We start from the raw sequence: 25,578 nt of genomic DNA, 5'->3' as shown, positions 1-25,578 counted from the left end.
GTCCATTACCTGTGGCCTCCGGGGAATAGGTATGTGTGAGCATACTGACTGTGTGCAGTGATAATGGGGGAAGAAGAGAGATGTCTACCTCAGTGACAGATTCAGTCGCCAACAACCCCACCTGTGCCTCACTGTTGCCACCATCATCATCATCATCAGTGTCTGAAGATAACACTGACATCAGGTTGTGTAGGGGACACCCCCCCCCCGGTCACCTGTGATAAAAAGGACAAAATCAGTACATTAATACCTGCACTATTGTGCACAAAACACCCACCAATACTCATAATAATGAACAACCACAACTGGATAAGTGGTCAAACATTTGTCTTTCATCCACAAAAGACTTCCTCAGAACAGTATACACATTCAACTCATGACCTTATAACAATCACTTCAAGTAAATCAATTACACCTTGACCAATAAAATGTATCTATTAATTACTCAGTCTGAAACTATACTTGATGAAACAACACATAAAAACCCAATATACCTATCTCAACAAATATATGGAAATACACATTTCACTGCCTAATTTATTTTCATATCAACCTTTTATTTTTTAGAAGGCATTTTAGAATAACTGCCTCATTTAAACCAGGAGAATTATCTGCTATTAACTGTAACTATCAAAGTGTTTCACTTTGTTAAACTAACTCCTGTGATCCTTTAGGTATCTGTACTGGAATGGAAAATGTAAACAGTCTTCTCTGTCTACACACAAAATTATGTTTGAATAGAGCATTATACTGGCCCTTAGCTTTAGTACAATATAAATGTTCCTTAACAAAACAGTGTCATACTTACCAGGAGCAGGACCATAGCTGTGTCTAATACCTGATGGACCTGTGAAAATTTTGGGGTGAGGTATTGTCAGTACCAGCAAATGTTGCAGCACAACAAGGTAATACATTCAAATATCTCAAATTTACAGTAGCTACTATGTATCACTTGCTGTATTGGTCACATTCTGAGTATGAGAGTACAACTGAGGTTTACCCCCCCCCCCCAAAGAACAAACACCTGACATCACGTAAAACTATGCACAGCCAGTATTACAGTGCTGATCACAGTAAGCCTACCTCCACACTCTGCTGCTGTGGAAACTGTGGCACCCACCTCCACAATGCATGGTGTGATGGATGCTGTCATGACTGCATAGGTTTACCAGGAATTCCTCAGTGGCTGAGAGTGATTGTTCCAATGCAGGCCCTCCACCAGTGATGGTACAATCCCTGGCTATATCTGCTGCTCTTCGGCAAGCAGCATTTAGCATGTCCATTGCACGGTGTCAAACCTGCTCATGTGTCCTGCCCTGCTGGCTCATGCCATTCACATCACAGACAAGGTCTGCCCAAAATGCAGCCCGCTGTTCCCTGTTGTGCCTCCCCCTGGACAGTAGGATTTGATGATGTTGCCTTAGTCATTCCAGTATAATTTAATTCTCCGCATCTGAGAAGGGTGCATGTCATCTAGGGTACATGATTCCTGAAAGACAGCAAAAGGGGAACTCATTACAGGATGACATACGTGGAAGTATACTATGTAGAGATACAGCAAGACAAGCTGGCTGGCTCTATCCACTGCTTACTCATGCATGTCATACTCCACAGTGTGAAAACATACTAAACTTACTAACAACCTCCTTGCTAACAACCTCCTTTCCAATACTCAGCATGGTTTCCCACCAAACCATAGCACCACCACTGCCTTACTCTCCTTTACTAACACTATCCTTCAACATAAAAATAATGGCTATCTCTCCTCTGCTACTTTCCTAGACCTATCTAAAGCATTTGACATGGTCCTACACAAACAACTTATCTCTGTCCTCAATAACCTATCCTTCTCACAATCAGTCACCAACTGGTTTCAGAGTTACCTGTCTGACCGCCAATAATCCATTGTATGGCAGAATGACATATCTCCCCAACTACCTGTCTCCAAAGGGGTTCCCCAAGGATCCATCCTTGGACCCCTACTCTTCTCTGTTTTCACCAATAATCTAGCATCTGCCACCAAACATGGCACACTCATACAATATGCAGATGACTCAACCATCATCTGCTCAGCCCAGTCCCTACCCAAACTGCAAAAAGTCACACAGGAAGCCTTTCCTCTGTTGAAACTTGGTTATCCGATGCCCATTTAATACTCAACCCAAACAAAACTAAACTACTCATCTTTCAACTCACCAAACATACTCAAAACAACTCTCACTTTAACATCACAGCAAAAGACAACACCACTATATACCCAACTGAACACACCAAATTGCTAGGAGTGGAAATAGACAATAAACTAAAATTTGACATTCACATATCCTTGACCATAAAAAAAGTCTACAAAAAACTAGGAGCGCTATACTGAAATAAGCAACTTCTCACCAAAGCAGCAAAGATTTCAATAGCAAATTCCCACCTTATCTCCACCCTACTTTACGCCTGTCCAATTTATACCAACCTAAGGCAAGGCGATCTAAACAAGCTAGAGACCTGCTACAACAAAATCGCCAAATTCGCCACAGGGGCATCCTACCATAGTCACCACTGTCTCTCACTTGCTGAACTAGGCTGGCTTAAACTCCCTCACCTCCTTCAATGGTATCAACTCTCACTCACCCACAAACTAGTAAATCATCCACTAAATGTCCCATCCCTGCAGAATCTACTACAACCCTACCGCACCACCAGACCACTAAGATCCAGCAACAAAAATCACTTGCAGATCACTAAAGCCAATAACTCTGCTGGTGAAGCACTATTCTCTTGCACCATAGCCAAATTATGGAACTCCCTCCCACCCACAATTACCTCAGTACCATCCTGCACCCACTTCAAGACTTTACTAAAAGCGCACCTAAAAACATGCTGGCTATGCCCTTGCAACTCCCACTCTAATATCACTCTCCCCATCCAACCACTACCTTTCTTTCTACTCCACTAACTACCTTGATTATAGCAAGCTCAGATGCTCATAAGCCAGTACTTATTATACAGCAGGAACTTCTTCTTGTAACATTTGTTAATGTCTGTTATGTACTTCACAGATAAAGATTCTAGTTGTCTACTGATGTACTATGTTCTTCATCTGTAAATATGTTGTAAGTAATTGCTATGTAAATTGTTAATCGCTATGTAATCCAATGTAACTACTGTCTGTTTATTTTAACTGTGGAGCTTTTCTCCCTGGGCCTCCGCTGAAAATGGACCTACGTTCAGTCAGACACTCCCGGTCAACAAATATAAATAAATAACTAAAGAGTGTGGATGCAACTGAAATAGTAGCAATAGTCAGGTATTCCCATTTGTACGATGACAGATCTGCTGTATGATCAAACACCCAACACTCGAGTCTACTGTGGTGTATCCCCTGTGGGCAACCACCTGATAATATATCATAAGAACAGTGTCACACAAATAGCAGCATGCTATTACAGCCACTATAAATGCACAGTCCAACAAGGCCAGTGTTCCACAATGACAAAAGACAATGCACCCTTGATGTATGGTACATCCTGTGTAGGTGTAAGCAGCAGGAGATCAATGACATATAATTATCACAGGTCTAAGACAGGCTTAATGCTGTAATCCTTATTCCGTTGAAGTCTATTCACCCATCTGCATCTTCTTGTAGCAGAAAATCAGTTACATACCTGGTGGAGTGCAGTGCTCCTCTGTTGATATATGGTGATAGTAAAGTTTCACAAAGGTGTGCTCTGTGTGAGGAAAGTTTCATACATAATGGTTCCCCATAGCCAGCTGCTTGCCTTTTAAACATGCTTCACATCAGCAGGTGATGTCCTCTTAATCAAGCGGTGGGTCTGAAATCCTAATTGCAGCCAACACAGCTGATTTGTACTATCATCAGCTAATGACATGCAAACACTGTAGAATATATAGGTTCATAGGTTCATAGGTAGGTACTAGGCTATTGGCCCTAGGGCCTGTATAAGCCAAGCCAAAAAGGTACCCTGGCTTTTGCCACCCAAGAAAATTATTTTCCTGTGCCCCTGTCAAGCAGAACCACAGAAGTGATCTCCGGGGTGAATTTCTTATTACCCATCCAATCATCAAGACTTTTCTTGAAGAGTATTAATGAGGAGCTCTGTTTTACATAGATAGGTAGTCTCTTCCAGAGTATGGGAAGTCTCTGGGACAGGAATCTATCCCTCCAGCATGTTCTGTTTATTGTGGTGACAAGGTTTAGGTCTCTAGAGCATGTAGCTCGGAGGGATTGGGATTTCTTTAAGTGGAGCATGTCCAACAGCTCTGGGTTTGACATAGCTTTGTATGTTAGGCAGAGATCGCCTCTGAGTAGGCAATATACGGTGGAGTAAAGCTGGAGTTTTTTTGAGATGGTCTGTGTAAGGCATCTGTTTGAGGCCAGTAATCCTCTTTGTGAGGTATTTTTGCGGCATTTCCAGCTGTTGTAGATGTCTTGTGAGGTACATACCTAAAGGGGTGTTGTACTCTATAATGGGTCTAATGAGTGATGAGTAGAGGGGAACAATGACCTATTTTTTTCTGGATGATAAACCTTTTGTGATGAGGTGTGCCACATAGAAGGATTTCCGGACCACTCTGGCGATGTGATTATCAAAGGAGAGATTACTGTCCACCTGTGTCCCAAGGTCTCTTATCACACATTCGGTGTTAAGTAGACTACCACCTATGTGGTAGTTCAAGGGATACAGAGTTTTTACCAAAGTGGATGACAATGCACTTTTTGGCATTGAGCTTGAGACCATGGCTTTGACACCAGGCATCTGTCTCAGTGAGGCTCTTTTTTAGGATGTCCACATCGTTAGAAGTTTTGATTATGGCTCCTAGTTTGCAGTCATCTGCAAATGTAGTTAGTCAAAGACCTTCTGTGTTAGCCTGTACTTCAGAGAAGTAGATACCAAACAGGAGAGGACCCAGGACTGAACCCTGTGGTACTTCACTTGTCACTGGTCTGAAGTCTGATTTGGAGTCTGCTACTTTCACAATGTGGTTTCTGTCAGTAATCCAGTTGGCAACCCATCTTGTGACATGGGAATTTATACTTAGTTTAGTGAGTTTATCTATAATTCCAGAGTGGGTGATGGTGTTGAATGCCTTGGTGAGATCTTGATAGATTGTGTGAACCACCTTACCCTCATCTATGGCTTTGGTGACTACTTCAAAGAAGTCTATCAGGTTTAGGAGACATGATCTGCCTTTTACAAACCCAAACTGTGTGGGGGGTCCAGAGTTTGGAGATCTCCAATGTCTTTGTTTATGAGTTCCATGATGATACGTTCCATGGCCTTGCAGACCAGGCTCGTCAGGCTAATGGGGCGATAGTTCCCAGGGTCTATTTTGCCCCCCCCTTTGTGGAGTGGGATAACTGTTACGGTGCACCATTCAATGGGCACAAAGCCTGAGGTGAGGCTATGACTGAACATGGTACTAGGTGGGGTGCCAGTTCATTCTGTAGTTCATGTAGAAGGCAGTCTGGGACATTGTCAGGTCCCATGGATGCTGTGTTCTTGGCTTTGGAGAGTGAGGTTTTTACCTGTGCAGCCGTGATTACAGGAATTTTGCATTCTTCCGGTATAAAGATGGGCCCTTTAGGGGGTGAGATGCACTGAACCTATCTGCCAAGATGTTGGCAATATCAGCTGGTTCTGTATATTTAGTGTCATTGTGCTGTAACTCAGAGCAGATGTGAGTGTTGCCATTGAGATTCTTGACATAGCTATAGAATGCTTTGTGGTTGTCTTTAGAATCAGTTGCAATTTTGTTTTCACAACTAGCTTTGGAGGATTTTATGAGGGATCTCAGCTTCTTACTGAGGCTGACCAGAGAGTTCCTCCAATCGTGGGATTTTACTCTTTCTTGCATACATTTCTTTCTTCTGTTGTAGAGTTTGTTTATGGCAGAAGAGCACCAGATTGGCTTCCTTTTTTTGGAGGATAGCATCTTGGTTCTGTTAGGGATAGCATGATCCATGCACTCGTGTAAGTGCATTTGTGTAGGATTCAGCAGTCGTACCTCTATTGTCCATCTGCTTGGGTGTTGTGAAGTTTGCCACTTCTGTCTTAAGAAGCGTGAAGTTGGCTTTGGAGAAATTTTTTACCGTTGTTTTTCTAATGGGGGGGTGGGAGTGAGATGCGGATGTCTAGGGCGATAAGCTTGTGGTCAGATCTGACCAACGAGGAGCTGTCCTCTGGTGTGGAACACTGGTTACCCATGTTGGTGATGACCAGGTCTAGGACATTGTTGCCCCTGGTGGGTGTGTGGATAAGTTGATCCAAGGCATTGGAATTGATGATTTCCAGAAAAAGTTGAGCAAAAGAGTTGGTACATGAGTAGTTTTTCCAGTTAATGGTAGGGTAGTTGAAATCACCCATTATTAGAGTGTTGGGTTGTACCTTAATATTTTCCAGTGTATCAAGAAAAGAGGAGTGGGAATCTTGGGGCATGGTGGATGGTCTGTAGCAAGCTACAATCTGGATTGCGGTTTTGCCCAGAGTTAGTTGAACTTGGATAATCTCAGATGGATTATGCTGAGCAACTAGCTTGGAGGTGTGGATATCCTTAATGAATATGGACACACCTCCACCTTTAGTGTTTCAGTCCAGGTTTGGTGGTCGAAAGGTGTGGTATAAATTATAGCCTGGTAATGCAGGGGTGCTCTCTGGAGCTTTGAACCAGGTCTCTGTCACTGCACAGATGTCAATGTTCTCCATTTTAAGGAGTGCCTCGAGTGAGTGCATTTTGAGGTTTAGACTTTTAGCATTGAGTAGCATTACCCTCAGATTTTGCTTGCTTGTACCTGTTACGGTGGTGAATTTGTCATTTGAACCTTGCCTAAAAAAGGCACTATATGGGTGGCAAGAGCCTTTACCAGTATCCAGAATCCCAATGGCGACAGGTGCAGGCCATCTCTGGCAAAGCAGCATGGTCTGTCGATCATGTCATCCCAGGCAGACAGATACTGGATTCCCTTAGAATGACACCAGAAGCTTAGCCAATTGTTAAAGTCAATCATTTTGTCCTTGTAATGAGGTATCATTCTGGGTGATGGCAGGATGCTACTCAGGGCTAGGGTCATACCTGCCTGGGCTACAAGATCGGAGACCTCCTCCATGTCTCTTTTCATGTAGTCCAGGGAAGTACATCTCAGGTCATTCACACCAACATGGACAATGACAGAGTCATATTTGTACTTGTTGTGGAGTGACCTGAGTGTGTGCGTTATGTGATGGATCCTGGCACCTGACAGGCAGCTGACAGTAACTTTTTCCTTGTTTAGCCTGGTGAGTGGAACATCAATGTGCCTGACTATAGAGTCAACTATGACTAGAGTGTTGGGTACATTATGCCTTATGGGCTGTGGTTGAGTGGCACAATGAGATATGTGGGCTATGTGTCATTTGGGTTGTGTTGGGGGGTGGAGGTTGCTTGCATTTCTGCTTTGGAGGTCTCTGTTGTTTGGGCAGATTTGTACTGAGAGCCTCCGCAAATGTAGGTGTGTGCTTTGTGCTTCTGTGTGTGTGTGTTTTGGTGGTGTAGGTTTTGAGGGACTATGTGGTGAGTGTGATGCGGTGCAAGTGTTTACCTTCTCCTCTTGACTGTCTAGGCCAGTCTTTGGTGAAGAGAGCTTTGCTTCCAGTTTGGCTATATAAGTGCATCTCTCACAGGTCATAGTGTTGGGTGGTAGGAGGAGAGGGTTGCCTGTGTACATGAGGCAATTGCTGCATTTTCCCAAGATGCCCATATTCATCAGGTAGGCAGGAGAAAACACTGGGAGCTGACCTTTAGACATGCCTGAATAGGTGCTTATGTATTAAGTACTAAAAACTGTTTTCCTCTAGACAAGTGAGGAAACTTGAGTGCTGTAGTAATTTGTAACTTATTTAGTGCTTACAATGAGTTCTGAACAAGTGCTGAGCTCAAATAAACATATTTGAGTGCTAAAATTAAAAAAGCTGGCTAGTCGTAAGGGAAATTTTGAAGAACAGACTTTATGGCACCAGGAATAGTTTAACCCCAGTTAAGTGTGTGTGTGTGGGGGGGGGGGGCTTAGGAGCTCACAAACAGTCCTGGACAGCAAATCCGTATCTGGACAATACCTGCCACAGGAAAGGGGGGAAGCAAGCCTAGAGTTTTTTTTTCCAGTAAAAGTGGAAATGGAGAAAGCTGGAACAGAAGTTAATTCAACGTTAAGAATCTGAGTGGATTGGCCTTCACAAATGTTTTTTCTTAGATTGAGTGAACTTATGACACTAGTCTGGGAGGAGTGTCACAGATCAAATATACAGTATGGGTGGGCAACTGCAAAATCACCAAGTATAAGAATACACAACACTACGGAGGGTGGGTGGGAAAAATTACAGTTCTTAGCTGTAGCCACTAAATGAAAGTTTTAAACAGATCAAAGAGCAGACTCTAGAGAATGCTTTTAACTGTAAACAGACAATTGTAGTAATGCACACTATTACAGTTCCTAGCTGCAGAACACAGAATCCTCAAAAATCCAAAAATGCACAGAAAAGCTTGGATAGAGCACTAAAAACAGAAAATACAACTCTCGGTATGAAAAAGCAGTTTACAGTTAAATAATTCAGTAAACATGCAATTAGAGTAATGAAACAGTATCTAGCAATGAAAAATACAGTAAAAACAGTATAAAACAGTACATAAATGCAGTGAAACAATAAAAAAAGCTTTATAACAGTGCAAGATGTAGTAGATCAACTGTATAGGACAATTATAAGCATTTCAGAAGTGCAGTTCAGTGAAATAAGTGTAAGAAATAACTTATCCTGCTCTTGGAATCTTAAGGAATTTCCACTTATGCAATGCAATCCAGAGCCTGAGCAATACAATCACAACCTTTATAAGACACAGGGTTTATATACCAGTAAGAATGGAAGAGTTGGCGGATCAAATTACTACTCAGCCCCTGCTATTACCCAATCACTATCACTGTATAAAGCCTTCATGTATTATCACTATATAAAGCCTTCATGTAGATTAGGGCCCATTTCTGATATGTTGTGCTGGACATTACTGGGGTGAGGAGACCACATCATCGCAGAGGGTGGGTCTGTAGCAGAGACCTTGCAAGAGAGATGTGTGTGCTACAGGCTGCAGCTGCTGCTGCAGGTAATAGACATATGCAGAGTGTGAACACTTTGGAAGACAACAAGCAGTAGTTGTAACTGTGAGCGCTGTGTCAGCTGTGTTGTACAGGCATAACCAGAGTGAAGCTACCCTTTCCAGTCCAATTATGGCATGTGTTTAAGGTAAGTATTTTAGCCAACAGTATCACAAGCAGAGTACTAGGCAACATATTTGTGTGTCCTTTAGCAAGCTGGGGTATACATGTAAAAATATGTCCACCATTTGGGCAACTACCAGGCCATGTGTTACAGTCTGGTAGTAATTTGCAGCTTATATGAGGGCAGGCCTTGTGAAAAGCAGGGACTTCCAATGTGTATATTAGCTGTGCAGCTGTGATAATCTGCACAGTGATTTTGGAAGGATTGTGTGGTGCATGGTGATTTTAGTAGCCCTCATTTGCAGTACCTGCATTGACTTTCTCTGTGAATGCATATTAATGCATGACATGACAATTTATGCACATATAGTTTTGCTATAGGGATATGTGACATGTGTTCCTACTTGCAGGCCTGTGAATTCCATCAGTGAAAATCAGACATGTCAGTTGAACTGCATTTTGTGGATAAAGAGTGCATGACTTATTATTATTTGCTGCCTTCGCAATACTGAAAATTCACTTCTACACAAGACTTGATTTGAACCCAGGACTGTGTGTGGCAAACTGTACTGCTTGCGAGAAAATTAAAAGACTGAGCTACGAGGTCACTGCAGTAAGGTGTATGTCCAAGATATATGTGCACACATACAGGCTGTGACAAACATGTTCTACATTCATCCGTATGTGCATGCTTTATATGTATGCATTTCTGCACCAGGGTCCCAGTTGAACGTGCATTTTGCCATTAATGCCTTAGCAGGTGTTTTTCAACATGTTACTGCTGAAGGGCACATTTACGTGATATCACAGGGCTCACTTACATCCATTATTATGTCTTTGGCTTTGTAGTGGTGTACTATTGCACCAAAGTCTAAGGTGCACTCCCATTTTTTCCATTACTTTTAAATCAAGTTTGTGCAGTGCGGTGCAGTGCGCAGCTCCGCTGACATTCTCTTAATGACTGTAACTGGCAATTACTATGTTTTGTATAAATCACCTGTTTTAATTAAGATATGAGTGGTGTGGCAGGTTAATGCAGGGGTCTGCAAGTGTGATGGTCTCAGTTTCGAAACATCGGACAGGTATTTATTTTGTAAATGTGCATTACAATTGTTAAAATACATATAGTCATTATAGCTCTATTTAGTTGAGCTTAGTGAAGCTGCATGACATGGCTCTTTGCACAGCACCATGGTAAAAAAATATGAAGAAAAGAAAAAAATGGGAGATAGGAAAGTGGTGAAATGGCGGTAAGTAGGGGGAAAAACATAGTGAAAGGCAGGTAGGGATATGCAGGAAGGGTGTAGGAAAGAACCATAACTATCCATTTCTTGTACAGCAACAACTGTGCATTTTGACAGAATTTGTACATGGCTTTGAACTCTCAACCCCAGAGAGAAGGGGGAGGCCAACATAACTGTGCTGTGAAGCTAGTTGGACCAAATTACATGTCCAGTGGACACGTGTGAAATGGATATATCTATATAGATATATATATATATATATATATATATATATATATATATATATATATATGCACACACACACACACACACACACACGCGCACACACACACACACACACACACACACACACACACACACACACACACACACACACACACACACACACACACACACACACACACACACACACACACACACACCTATATATATATATATATATATATATATATATATATTTTTTTTTTTTTTTTTTTTTTTTTTTGGGACATATGCTCTTTTAATTTTTTTTTAAGGTGAGAGTGGAATGTTGGGGAAGGGACACAGGTACATGTGGGGGAGGTAAGATGGGTAGGTGAGGATGCATTTGCAAACAGACAAGACAATCAAGATAGTAGACAGGGGTGAAGTGTGACACATGAGGGGAGTGAACACCTTGAATAGGCAGGATGTTGTGAAGTGCCACGTGCCTCCAGATGGTAGCAGCATGATTCACATCCTCACCCATGGGACTGCCGGCACTCTTCCTTCACTGCCTTGGGGATGGCAGTGCTAGAGGCTGGGCACTGGGGTGAGACTGCCCCACCAGGTCAGCCAGCATGCCCTCAATCTGGCTCAGGTAGTGGTCAAACCCACAATCTACTATCCTGAGCACCTAGGCTGGGAACTATTCCGGGGTGACAGCACCCTCTCCACCACTGCTTCCTCAGGGGGGCCGGGCCCCATCCCATGGGCAGTGCTACCCAATACCACAGGTAGGGTAGAGGCACCAGAGGGGGCACCACTGGTCTAAGTACCAGATGTGGTGGTACCCGATGCCACATCTGGTTGAGGCAAGGTAGGCAGATTAGCTGGAACTGGCCTACCTTGATGTGCTGTTGTAAATGAAGTATAGCAGTAACATACGGTTAGTAACAACCAAACCATTGTTAGTATTAACAGAATGGAACATCATTTTAATTAATCCAAATACATATTTATGTATATTATGTATAACACAACATTAAATAACATAACAGTTAGTATGTTAACAGCATGCCAGTAAGAATTAAAGCATAAGGCCAACAAAACAGTTAATTTAACAAAATATGTTAATATTGAATCATAATAAACATAATAATAATAAACTATATTTTCCAAAATATAGTTAAAAAATATGTTATCATTAAATCATAATAACACATAACAATAATAAACCACACTTTTCAAAAATATAGTTAGTTTAACAGAATATTTTAATATTAGATCATAATAATAAATAAATGAAGATATGGGGTGGAGAGAGAGAGATAAGCATTCCATTACTGATATTGCAGATTATATCCCTGAAAGCAATAATAATACATAATCTATAGGTGTCTAATGTCAGTTTTGAGTACAGTGACTAGAATTCTCTTATAGCTGACGTAGCATGTACATACCTCTCAAGCTGTTAGCATGGGTCAGTATGGGTCAAGCACTAACAAATGCAGGTACACAGCTACACAGAATACTTGCACATAATGTGGACTTATATAACTACCATAGTGTTCTGTAAGTAGATTTGGTAATACATTTCATTCCAGTTATTCATTTATCAGGTAGTCCGGTGACCGATGGATTAGGCAGTCTTAATTACATTATGAGAAATTGTGACACTTAAGAGCCATGTTTGTGTATAGTACATAAACTAGACAGCCTTGCCTTAGTTGGCAGGCATGGGACTGAACCTAATAGCTGTGACTGCAGGGGGCATCTGCAACTACTGTGATAATTGACTGCAACAACAACATGCAAGTAATACAGCCATACTGACTTAGCTAGAGTTATTTCGGAATCAACGATAATGATTAGCACTTTATTCTTATTGTTGATAAGTGAAATCTACACACAATATCTGCTCATAGCATGGGCTACCTCACCCATATACCTTTTGCTCCTGTGGTGGGAGAAAATGAGAGCATTATGTGACTGATAATTGCCTGGAGCAAATCTTGTACGATACTATGTGTTGAACAATACATGTTACAGGACATTCATTTTGCATTCTACAAGATGTACAGTGTTACACTTCACTGCAGTAACCTTGCCACAGAAAAGCAATGCATACAATTCTACTGCAATGACAGCACAATCCTACTGTACACAATTTTGCTTACTGTTATTGGTATTGTTTATGGTTTATTGCAATACAGTTGTTATCATTCATTTATTGCAGTACAGTTCTAATTGCCCATTTATTGCACTACAGTTCTAATTACCTTTTTATTGCACTGGTTATGACAACACAGTCCTACTGTACACCATTTTGCTTACTGTTATTGGTATCATTTATTGTTTATTGCAATACAGTTGTTATTGTTCATTTATTGCACTACATTTTTATTGTTTATTCTTTATTGCAGTACATTTTATTATTCTTTATTGCTTATTGCACTACAGTTACCATAATAAATCCATACATGCCACACTCATGGTGCAACCTGGCCAGATGCCCAGCATGGGACTTGACATTGCGAGCCCTCACAGCTAGAGCTATTGGGAGAGAAGAACATATTTATGCATACCAGATTTGCAGACATTCAGCTTGCATTTTGGTAAAACAGTAGAAAACATACTTACATATTTGTGGGGCATTTCCAGCACTGGCTTCTTGGACCCAGGTATCCAAGGTTCCCCTCTTTCTGCTCTTCAGGTCATCATAATGGTGGTGACACTGTTCAACTGTGTGGGGGATACCAGTAGCACTGGTGAGTTTTCTGGCCAACTGGTCCCAGGCCTCTGCCTTACATTCTAAGCCCTGGAAACCACCGTGCATCAGCCTGGGTTTATGGTTCTTGACCAGGAGCCCACTAAAGACCCTGGACTCCTGAACACTGCATCTCTGCATCCAAAAGCATGCACCTTCATCAGAACCTCTTGCCATATCCACAGTCAATTAGACTTCAAAGAATGGTGCAGAATTCTTACCTATTGCGCTTAATATAGGCTGTTTTCCCACCCTTGCATGTCATTGAGCAACATTCAAAAAAGTGCCGCATCACTTAGCAGCATGCAAACCAGCTAAGCAGAGCTAAGCAGTGTGAAAACTCACAGAACCATGGTTTTAGCAAAGCTTAGTACTGCGCAAACTCCGGGAACCATTAGCAAGTGTAAGTAGTGCTTAGCATCCCACAACAATGCCATATTTAACTTGTTTTATTAAATTAAATAAAAACAGCAAATTAATTTACAGACAGGTTATGACCGCTATGGACTCGAGCCCAGGACTTTTTACATATTAGGCTATAACTCTATCCATTTAGCTACCTGGATATTATGAAAGCTAGTATACTTTCACATATGCTAATAGGCTACCTGTTAGAGTTGCTAAGCACTGCGCCACACCACACAAACATGCTTAGACAGCCATAGAAATAAATAATCACATCCTGTTTCTATTTTTAGATGTCTGGTAGGTGACGGCTATGCATGTATAAGCAGTGCTTGGCTCTGCTGTGCTCCATGCTGTGCAAACAGCAATTAAAAAAAATAAATAAATAAAAATAGAAAAATGTCATTATAATTAATTACATCCGTTTTTTATTTTTAGATGTGTAGCAGTTGTCAGTTGTGTTTATGTAAGGGCAGCTTAGCATTGCTACATGTGTCGGGCAAGCAGATAGAAAAATAAACTGAAAAAATTAAAAGAAAACACATACATAAAACTAAATAATGCACACTAATAACATTTCACAGCATTTCAACAGTATATAATATCTGACCAGGCATGCACAACCATGAGTTGCCTCTACACTTCTCCCTATATGGATTCAATATCCCTGTTTCTATGCTCTCCCTCGGTAACACGCCATCATTAATATGCATGGCTCACTGCCGAGGGGGATCCATGACCATGCAAACAGATACATTCTATGCAAGCTCTACACAGTGCCTGCACAGATTTTATTAAATCCTTGGGATATTATTTCCACCTCACATCCATTACAGTTAACCTTTCTGTTTTTTTTTTTTCACAATACATCCACTCCAGAACAGCATTCAATTTCTAAAGTCCATATTATTTTTCTACCCTACAATTTTTCTGTTTGCAATCTTTCTTCACTTTTCAGGAATCTTACATCCTAACTAAGAATAATATCTAAATCACATTTAGCACACCATTTTAGTATCCCTATCCCTCTTGTTATATTAATAATACTATCCTGAGTTACTGAAAACACTCTTTTTAAGTTTAAAGGAAGTATTTTAAATTGATGTTTTCTTAGTTTTTATTCTTTCCCAAATGAATATTTTTCTGTGATTATGTACAACTATCCTAAAAGTCATATTTTTCACTATTTGCATTAACTTAAACACATCTAAAATTACCTCGTACCTTTCCTTTTAATTTTTGGTGATCTATTTTTAAACCTTATTTTCCCCAACCTTACTCTAGCATCTATCATTTTTTTTTCCAAATATCCTTCACACTCCCTTCACAAACATCTGACTTATCACTTTCAATTTCTTCATTTTAACACTCTCAATACAGTTACCTTCATCCTCCTGAAATATCACATTATTATCTGTCATCTTCTATTATTTCATCCTCTTACTAATTAACACCCTTTTAGCCTTTCTTCCCTACATCCACTTTATTTTCAGACATTCCAATACTTTCTTCAACATTCTGCTTAACATTACATTGGTTATTCTTTTTAAAATCAAACCAAAAGTGCCCTTCACTTTTACATATACAACATTCCTTTCCAATTATTCATCATATGACTGTTTCCCTGCATTAATCACATCTTATTTGTGTACACTCATTTATCAGATTATTGAAATCCCTGTACATTACATAGACCTAACTGTTTCTCTATTACCTTCTACATATATAACACTTGCTAAATGCTTTATCACATCTTTTTCACTTTTTAAAATAGCATCCACTTCCCATACCATTCCAAATACCACTGTCTTCTTTAACTTTCACAATATTTGAAACTGAACAATAAATAAATGAAAAAAAAAAATAATTTTAACCTCTTTTAACTCAATCTCTTCAGTGCAAATGTGAACACTTCTTTATGGTGTCACTTGCCTGGAGAAAATAAATTAATTCCACAGGTAATAGTCCATTTATTACAATGCAACAAAACTCTTTCCATTAAGTCTTCAGTCTCAAGTGTTAAGTCCCAAAATGTCTCTTTCCAAAAATGAATTAGGAATCTAATATATTTTATTTCAAAACTCAAAGGCAACACTAACGAATCACACAACATATATATCTATTTTTTCATCTTCCTTATCCAAAAAACAAACCTTTTTCTTCTTTTTTAATAACGTTTATAACGCTTTTTGTTCTTCCAGCTGCATCAGCATACAATTTTCCAGATTGCATCCTACCCATAACCTTATGTTCATCCAACTAGTGACTCATTTCCTTTCTGTCCAACTCATTGTCCATTCAAAATAACTTTTTTATCATGTTCAGCCAAGAAATCTCAGACTATTCTCCTGGATCACCTTTGTTAAATAAACCAACCAGTTTTTCATCATGCAAACCACAAAAAGCAATTTCAGTTACAACTTCTTCAAAATCCTGAGGTTTAAAGTCAGCTGGATGCTGACTGTAATATCCACTGACTTTATAACAGTTTTCTGTATAAGTGACAGAACTGTACTGTTATCACCAGCAGAACAGTTCTCTTCTCCCTCCATTACTGCACAACTTCTCCTATTGCTTAGGTATGATAGAATAGCTATATTTTAATATATCCCTATTTATATCCTTTATTCCCTTCAAACCTTTTATAGTTTCATTTTCTCAATTTTTGCCATTGTTTCTTTACCCTTTCACAATTTTTCCTAATAGACCAGAATTGATTAAATATACTTTTTTTCTTATGTCAACTTATATGTTCCCCAACACAAACATATATTTCATTTTGTGTGTTGTATTCTGCCATTTTATTATTATATGTTGATCACTACTAAGTTTTATATCTAAAATTTAAATTTCTTCTCAGTTAAACTGAATCCCTACCCACCAGAAACAGAAGCAAAAATTGCAGCAGCAAAAATGTTCCCTTCACAAAAGAGTAGGAGTTCTTTATTAAAAGCTATAACATATTTACACTGTATACATCATATACAAATTATTTAAAATTATTTACATTTTTACATTCATAATCTCATTTTAATTTTTATTTTACATACATTAATTATCTTTCATTCATATTCCTAACCCCCCACTCTTTTCTCTATAACCAGAATGTTATTTCCTTCAATATTTCTGACAATATCCATTTCCATCAAAATTTATCTCATTTAACCTTTCATTCCAAATAATTCATAATATACAAAACAATTTTCTATATGTATTATTTACACCTTTTTCCCTTTATCATCATAATAACCATATTCTGTCATATCCATATTTCTATCCTTTAGTCCCCTCAGACCTTTGTATAGTTTCATTTTTACATATTTTTTGCATAATTTATTTACCCTTTCACAATGTTCTTTGGTTTCTACTTCAACACAATGACTTCAGTTTCTTTCTTCTATTTTTTTATATGGCATATTCACCTTTGCTATAATTTCCTTATTGCTAATCTCCACAAAAATCTCTACATTCAAAATATGTTTTACATCTTTCTATCCTTGCCTTTATAGGTTTTTCCTTACTCTAAATGTTTCCCATGAATATACACAATAATATTTATTCATTATATTCACATACCATTCTCTTCTAACTTTTTCTATATTACATATACTTATTTTCCATAACAATTTTTTTCTTGATATTCCATCATTTCCACACTCAAATATCCATTTCCTTTCTTTAAGTCATTCAAATTGCTCCAAATTTCTTTATTCTCTAGTCAACATTTCATACAAATACAATGATGCTCTGTGAACAATAGGATTAATCAATCAATCATAATCCTCCTGCTTGTTTCTTAACATATAACATCTGTCTTTTAACCAGATTTAATCTTAATTCCAACATAAGTGCAAACACTATTGGCAATAATTATTTTTCATATTTTACAGGCACCATAAATACAGTTGCTAAACATGCTAGTTTACCTAATTGAACAGAATAGTGTGTGTGTGTGTGTGTGTGTGTGTGTGTGTGTGTGTGTGTGTGTGTGTGTGTGTGTGTGTGTGTGTGTATGTGTGTGTGTGTGTGTGTGTGTGTGTGTGTGTGTTGGGGGTTAGGAATGTGAATAAAAGATAGTGACTGTATATAAAAGTGAAAATTGAAATGAGATTATGACTGTAAAAATGTAAATAATTATAAACAATGTGTATATGATGTATATAGTGTAAATATGTCATGGGACATTTTTCCCATACGTCAGCTTATATGTTCTCCAAAACAAACATATTTTTTTTATTTTTTGGATTGTTTTCTGCCATTGTATTAGTCTAGTTTGATCACTATCAAATTTTATTTTTAAAATTTCAATTTCTTTTCTATTAAATTGAATCCCTCCTATTTTCCTATTAATCCTAAACATTTACTTTATCCTTTATTCATAAACCAAAAAGTTTTAGCTCTTGACTAAGTTAATAGTCATCTCCATCCACTCTTCACCTTTAGTAATTACACAAATAAATTCACATTTGATGTAGAGAGTTAAGAAATAAGCTATAATATGCATATATTTCAAAAATAAAATTTCAGTGCACTCATGCACATGTGCTTCGCTTAGGGTTTCTACTATTGCTTTAGTTTACTAGGTTTGTACTCTGCCTGTAGGTCTTATTTTTGCAAACATTATAATATCCTTTGCATTCTTGCAGGTGACTTATATAACCATTTTTGCATATGCCTTTGAGTGGTTTATTGTCTGTTTCAGCTATAATTATTTTACCATAGCTATGGTGATGAAATTTCGACAACCAAAAGCTATCACTAAGATCACCTTTATCAGTTTGAACATAGAGTACTGACTGATGTCTCATACTCCTTATCTCAGTTTTATTTATTCCTAACATCTATACTGTAACTCTCCTTACCCATATCTTATAAGTTATATCTGATGATTGCTTGTCTCATATATTGCACACAAACTGCTTGTATACTTGTAATTTAGTAAAATGTATAAGGTCACCACAGAAAAAATACCTGCTTTATCTTCTCATAGTGTCACTGTGGAATAATTGGCTATTTCTATTCAGATCTTTTAAGAACTGTCTGCATAATGTATCTTTGTAGAAAAATGTTTTGTCATAAGTATTTTGAATGTGTCTGCTAGAGCTTTTCTCTCTGGAGCTCCTTTGAAGATGGGCCTTGCCTGGTCAGACTTTCCTGGTAAAAAAACACAAAGAAATGCATTTTCTTAATCAAGATGAGCTGTCTTGTATCAAAGGACTTATTATTCAAATGTGAGAGAGCCATTGTATCTACTCAGGTGCAATAAGCTTTGTTAAGTAAAACTCATGAATCTTTGCTAAGTATGAGTACATGTAACTAAAATGCTTAAAGTGTTTTATTGGTATAACGTTTGTGGGCAGACATAAGAAATGCTGTAGGAAAACTGTTAGCATTCTTTTACAAAGAATCTGTGTGACTTACTTACAGTAACAAAGTGTTGATATCTCCAGCTTAGATTGTGAAAATGGGAAAAGTTTGTAAAAAAACACCTTAAATATAACGGAGAATTCAAGAATACATCTCTGTGGTGGAACTCTGATATCAATAACCTGTACAAAAAAAAAGAAGGAAAATGAAAAGTTGTAAGAAATTCCCATCATAGTACTTCAATACCACACTGCAACATGCCATCAAGGAACATAAGAGCAATATAACAATCTGCAAAGAGTACATACTTAAGGTCACTACAGATGCAAAAGGAACTACAAACTTTTTTTCTTTTATTAGTTTTGTCACAACATTAAGGAATGATTTTTAACAATTCACTGAATTCATCAATAATACCATCACTCATTCTGAATCCAATAAATTATCCAATATATTAGCAGACAAATTTTATACTAATTTTGCCCCACCTACTCACATTGTTGCCCCCCCCCCCCCACTAGCCCTGTAAATTTAGGGTCTATATCAGAACATTAAAGTATTAAAGCTTCGAATGTTCTGATATTGAACACTATTCAGCAAATGCTAAGAATAGCGAATCTGCAGAAAAGCAAATTCTTTCTTCGGGAAAGAATTTGGTTGGCCGTTTCTGCAGCTTCACTATTCTTAGTGCTGTGATGGAATGTTACGGGTTGTGTTCAAGTAAGTGTGCGATTGTACGTTAGGGTTGGGGCGGGTTAAGTGAGTTAGGGTTAGGCACAGGTTAGGCGTGTGTGCGATAGTGACAGACTTTAGGGTTAGGGGCGGTTTAAGTGAGTTAGGGTTAGGGCGTGGGTTAGGTGAGTGTGCGATAGTGATGGACCTTAGGGTTAGGGTTTGGGTTAAGGTAAGTGGGTAGACAGTAGTGTATGTTTAGTTTAGTGTAGCGTTAGATGTAGGAATTTAAGTGTACGTGTGTGGTTGTTGTTTGTTTGATGTGCTTGTGTTGTGTGTATGTGTTTTGGAGCAGTGAATTTTTTCCATGAGAAAGAATTTGCTGTTCTGAATATTCGATATTTTCATGTTTCGATGTTTTGGGGCCGATGAAATAGCATTCGCTATTTTCATCTTTTGATAACGTGATATAAACGCTAAATTTAGTTTCTCCAAAGAACCTCTTGGAACAACTTTTTTTAGCCTGATATGTTAAAGTATTATGCCTAATTATGTTATCCTGAACTTTTCTATGTAGTATAAAACCAATTTGATCATCATTTATTAATCCTGGCATAATAAGGTTCAATCTTTTTCAAGAATACACATAAATATTTTATAATCAACATTTAATAATGAAATAGGTTGGTAAGGAGAACATAAGTTAGAATCTTTATTTGGTTTCAAGATAAGACTTATCAAGGAATATTTCCAGGAAGGAAGGTGGCTGACATATTTATAACTCATTCCAAAACTTTTACTAGGATATTTAAAAGATTATCCAGGAACAATTTGTATAATTCTGGGATTATGCCATCAAGACCAGGGACTTTATTTTGTTTAAGATTATTAATTTGATCTTTTAACTACTTAAAAGAGAATGACTTATCAATTTTGGATCTTTGTTCTTTGGTTAATTTAAACCTTATACTGTCTTTCAAAAAGTCATCATTTATGCTGTTGATTTCTAAGATGTCTCTGTGTTATTCATTTCTTCATAATATTTCCTAAAGCATTCTAGTATATCTTTTAAACCACTTAATTTTTTATTCTTATCACCTTGTTTGGAAATTAGTATTTATTTTTCTTAGATCTAATAGCCAACCTGGGAAGCTTTTTGGATTTATTGAGAAAGTTTGTAATTTTAATTTTTCCTGATTTATTGATATTATGTGGTGACGTAAATCAAGGTATTTCTGATTTAATATGTTCAATTCTGTGTTTGTTGATTTGTCATAATGTTTTAAATTGGAGTTCATTGTAACTATATTAGACTGCAAAAGCATCAACTCCTTATCCCACTCTTTTTTATATATGTACCAATGTTTAATTCTTGCATACACATAAACTTTTAAAGAATCCCAGAACATTACTTCTGAAACCTCCATTATTATTAATTTCAGTGTATTGATATATTTCTTTTAGACACCATTCCTTAAAATCTTTTAATTTTCCTATATAAGCAGGGATTCTCTGCAGTAAATCAAATTACTTCACGTTAATGTTAATGTAATAGCAGTGAGGTCAGATAACAGACATGAAGTTATCAATGCATTTTTAATTTTAGTAAATAAACTACAAGAAGTAAAAACTTTATTAGTGTTTACCTGGGTGCCAAATCTATAAGAATAATGTGCAAAGTTAAGAGAGAGTTAATTGATTTAATATTATAGGTATCTCTCAAATATTGAGAAATAATAAAATGTTTAGCTATTGAAAACAGCTTATGAACCTTATCAGTACGTGTGTCTTTACTAGAAAGAATACACTTAAAATATCCTGCAGTAATCTTTTGCATATAAGATAATAATATTCAAATATTTCTTAGTAATGTTGGCTCCAATTGCAGGTATCCACTAAGAATTTACAAAAAGTTGCTTTTTTGGTCAATTTATATTATTGCTAAACCAAACATGCTATTTTTATCTGACTAGGTATTTAATAGTTTAAGCATAGGTAATGGATTTCTCCAAAGAATAAGAATATATCTCCTTTTTGATTTAAAATGAGAGCTCACAGGAGTTGAATAATTTTTTAACATCAGTTAACATCTTTAGATAACAAATGCATTTTTGTAAGAAAATTGTGTGAGCTTTATGAAGTTTGTAATAATTGTTTAAGCTACTCCTGTTTAATGGAGTATTATATCAATTGATGTTCAATGAGAGACAATTATATATTGATTTTCACAAGAACAGGTAAATGTGCTAATTTAAGATGATTTATAACCAAGTAGTAATAATTATTGCTATGGACAGATAAAAAAAAGCAAAATATCAAACTTATATACATTCAAACCTCCTATCATGGAATGAAAATTTCTGGATTTGATGATATAATCATACAAATCACACACAAACCAACTGACCCCAATGTCTCCAAGCTAAACATTTCCTACTGCTTCTCAATTTAAAACAATATTATTAATTATAACTATTCAGAGCACACTCAAGTCACATTGAAAGGGGAAAAAGCAATATAAAGTATTACTTTGAGAAATGTTAATATTTAAGATACTAGAAATATAAAGTTAAAAAGGTTAATGCTAAAGAATGATATTATGTGTTTCTGAATATATCAAAAATATCCCAGAAATAATGCATTTTAAATTTCTCTAGTTGATCAAGACATTTTATATAGTAATTTTTTTCTAACTAATCCTACTATAGAAAATACTATAATTAGCCTAGTATTTAAGCATTTATATGGATGAAATAAATAAAATTGACAAAACCTATAACACATTAAACATAGACATCATAACACCAATATATATCAACAATACATATCATAAAACTTTCAAAACTCACTTAATAACAGGGTGAAAAGATGAAAATAATAGTCAGAATATGGAAGTATAATTAAAAGGTGCTAAAATTTACACTTACATATTTGTGTATATTGTATGTGCTTATATATGCATAATATATTTACATGAAGGTGCGTACATATAACTGTTTGTATGTCTTTGTAAATTATGAGTAGATGCTTGATATGTATATTAACAGAAAAGAAAGTGAATATGTTCTATGTATCTATACATGAGAGTAAATATACAAATGAATGAATGTTTTTAAGTGAATGTTTGTATTATGAATGTATGTATGTTACTATCAATACCTCTAGTACTTGGGATATACATTTAATGTCTAATTTCTGTACAGGGAACATTCTTTTATGATTATATTTTAAGTTTCACGTACTTAAAATTTGCTTATAATACTTTTCATTGCCATATTATGAAATGTGTGTATCAAGTTTTTGTATTCATCATACCAATGGAAGATGAAAAATGTTTGAAATGATTTAAGTCAGTTTAGTATAAAATAAAATTACATATTTCATTAACAAATGCAGAACATTTTGAAAAATTAAATCTGCTCATCAATATTATTTTCCAGTAATTAGCAAAGTAACTTTGAGTAATTAAGGCAACAGATGCTGAGCAGATTGGGGTGTTTTAAGCATCTTCTCCTCTAAACTGTTTCAGAGAGTACAGAAGACAACAGCTTATATTAAATTATATTAGTTATATTAAAGTATAAGTGCAGTAATGTATATAAATGCTGCTATATGCAAATGAATATATATAGAAGTCAAATAAATAAATTTCTCTAAGAGCAAGTTTATAATCACTGTTAATAATTTCTAGTGAAATGTCCATAGAAAATTGTATAAAAACAATTTTATAGCAACCAGTGAGCAGAGGTGTGAACCATATGTTATCTCATGCTTGTTTTCATTTGCATTTTAGTAATGATGGTTTCCTATGTTTAACCTTACATTTTTGTTGCACTGAACATCTCTTTTGGGCATCATATCAGGCATTAGATTTCAAAATTGCATTTCAAGGAAAGCATCGTGACAACTGTTTACTGAAGTAATACCAAACGTTTTTGGGGGTATTTAGTTTTGCAGTCAGTTGGTTATATACTGTGTAAATACATCTGTAGACCCCTTACTTATGGATAGACAAGTGTGGTCTGTGTAAATATGCTTTTCAGTTTGAGTGTGTTTTTGTATGTGGTTGTCCTTATGTATATAGAATTGCATTGTAGCATCATTTACTTAAGTACAGCTGCTTAATCTGCATTTTACCAAGTTTCAGATGATTAATAGCTCTGTATAGCAATATTTTAATACACTGCCAGATGTTATGTATGGCACATGCCATTCTCTGTTTACTATGCTATCAGCTTCATTCAGGCTATGCATTTGGAAATATTATGTGTCAGCTACACTCATGCTATGCATTTGGATGTATTATTTGTCAGCTTCATTCATGCTATGCATTTGGAAGTATTATGTATTCCACCAACAGTCATGATGCTTAACTACCTTTTTGCATTATATCTCATGTCTTCCATTATATGAGGATCACCCATGGTCTATGTGTCTGTTATTTTTTTTTAATAAGATTAAACCTTTAGGAGTGCCACTGTCTGTTGCAAGAAGCAGATCGGGTATTTTACTTATTTGACCTAATTTAATAAAACTATCTATTCCTGTGATATATCTGTATTCTGAGGGAACCCAGGTAGAAAACATCAGATAACCCTTGAACAATGCAACAGTTAGAAAATGTCAGAAATATAAGACATAGCTAGCAAAGAAGTTAATGGTTTGTACTTGTATAAATTAAATGTGGATATGAAACAATATATTAGGTCAGTGACAATAATGGTTCAGTCAAGGAAAGTAACATTTTTAAAATATCAGAACTCACAATGCCAAGTCCTGAAATGTTTAGACTTAATAATCAAAAATCCAATCTGACAATGTGTGTAAATATATGGGTGTACAATATAACAGGCAGCATATTATAAAACCAGAGAAACTGTAGAGAGACTTCCATTACTGTAATAGGCACCTCTTTGTTTAGCAGAAGTATTCTGCATAGCAGTAACAGTCTAATTCATTATTATTAAAGTTGTGTTATTTTTGCAGCTTCTTTCATGACACATTAAAACCACTAATATTGTTTCAAACAAGCATTTTCATAATTGTTAATGACATAGTCCTCCCTACCTCCCTACTGTGATGATCTGCTGCATGAGCATATTCACACTGTATATATATATATATATGTATATATCTACCGGAATATGTTGGTAAACAGAGATTAGTACCAGGTGTCTTTAAGTTTGCAGATGTCTTCTTTTTCTTCTTCCCACTGCATTATTCTTTCCTTTTTTTCTTTTCATTATTCTACTTTTAAAAAGATAATGAGCATAGAAACTAGATGGATATGTTTTAAAATTAACTAGATTAATTTTAAATGTTCTATTTTTGTGTTTCTGCTGTTCATGTTAACATTCTAAAAGTTCACTTCCTGTAAATGACGGTTAAAGTTCAAAATCCATTTCCTGCAGCACGAGCAGCGTGAACTAGAATCTAGACTTTCATAAGTTGAAAAGCAGCTTGAGGTATATGAAAAAACTTCTAAAGCAATTTAACTAACACTAGGCAGGAAGGGGACTGAAAATAATTAGTTACTGTAAAAATAATCAATAGCATCTCTAATTCTTTGAATAAGAGCCCAAGTAATGGACAAATACCACACAAGTAAAACCTATTAAAAGAAAGTGAAGTGATGTATATAAATGATTTTCATGCAGCCAAAACCACTCAGCACAACACCCACTGCATAT

The sequence above is a fragment of the Protopterus annectens genome, chromosome 4.part0, assembly GCF_019279795.1.
Source record: "Protopterus annectens isolate FY-2018-M chromosome 4.part0, PAN1.0, whole genome shotgun sequence".
NCBI lineage: Eukaryota > Metazoa > Chordata > Ceratodontiformes > Protopteridae > Protopterus > Protopterus annectens.
The sequence above is the reverse complement of the archived record's forward strand: the minus strand, read 5'-3'. Positions refer to the sequence as shown.